Source organism: Callorhinus ursinus, unplaced genomic scaffold, assembly GCF_003265705.2.
Source record: "Callorhinus ursinus isolate GAN/ISIS: 27379988/994484 unplaced genomic scaffold, GSC_fseal_2.0 scaffold71, whole genome shotgun sequence".
Taxonomy (NCBI): domain Eukaryota; kingdom Metazoa; phylum Chordata; class Mammalia; order Carnivora; family Otariidae; genus Callorhinus; species Callorhinus ursinus.
In genome coordinates, this window is record NW_027397133.1 from 5,008,997 (window position 1) to 5,009,928 (window position 932).

Genomic DNA, 932 nt, shown 5'->3' on the forward strand with positions numbered 1-932 from the left:
CTTCCCTCCTCCCCCCCCCGCCCCCCCCCGCGGGGCCGACCTTGGGCTCCGGCCCCACTGGCTCAAGCTGTCCCGCCCTCTCTGAGATTCCTCGCTGGTCCTCCCCAGGATTCTACTCCCGCCCCGCCCAGCACTCTGCACCCGCCCCCTCCCAGGATTCTGCACCTGCCGCTCCCGGGGATTCGATCTCGCCCCTCCCCTAGAATTGTATCTCCGCCTCTCCTGGCCTTCAAACCCCGCCCCCTTCGGCCGCTAAGAGGCCTCCTGCGCCCCGCCTCCTCCGATCTCCGGGTGGCTCCTTTAAGGTTCTGTCACGCCCCGCTCCGGGGCTCATGGCGGTCTCCGCCCCCTGAAGCCACGCCCCCGGTACGGCCCCGCCCACCCGCTCTCCCGGCAGTGGATCCAGCCTCTTCCCAGGAACTCAGTCCCGCCCGGTCTCGGCCCCGCGCGAAGTTCTAGCCCCGCCCTCTTCGGAATTAGCGGAGGCCTCGTCGTCACACCTGCGTGAGGCACGTGGGTTCTCATAGGCCCGCCCCTCCTGGAGTCCCGCCCCCAGGCTGAGACCACCACCCCCTTCCCAGCCACCAGATTTTTCCCAGTTCTTGCCCCCCGCCCAGTATCTGTCTCGGTCTGGGTGCGTCTCGGCTAATCTCTGCCTCGGACTCTGGGCGTCGCTGCACCATTCCTGCCCAGATTTCTCTGCGTCTCTCAGTGTCTCTGGCTTTGTGTCTCTCTCTCCTTCGTCCCTTTATGTCTCTAACCCGGGGTCTTTCAGTCCTCACGTCTCGGTGTCCCTTTGTGTTTCTGCTCTCTTTGTCTTTCTCTTACCGTTCCTGTGTCACTTGGTCCCCGTGTCTCTTTCCATCCCTTTGACTCTGTCTCTAAGTGTGTCCCTCGGTGTCTGTCGTTTCTCTCTCTGTGTCGCTCTCGAT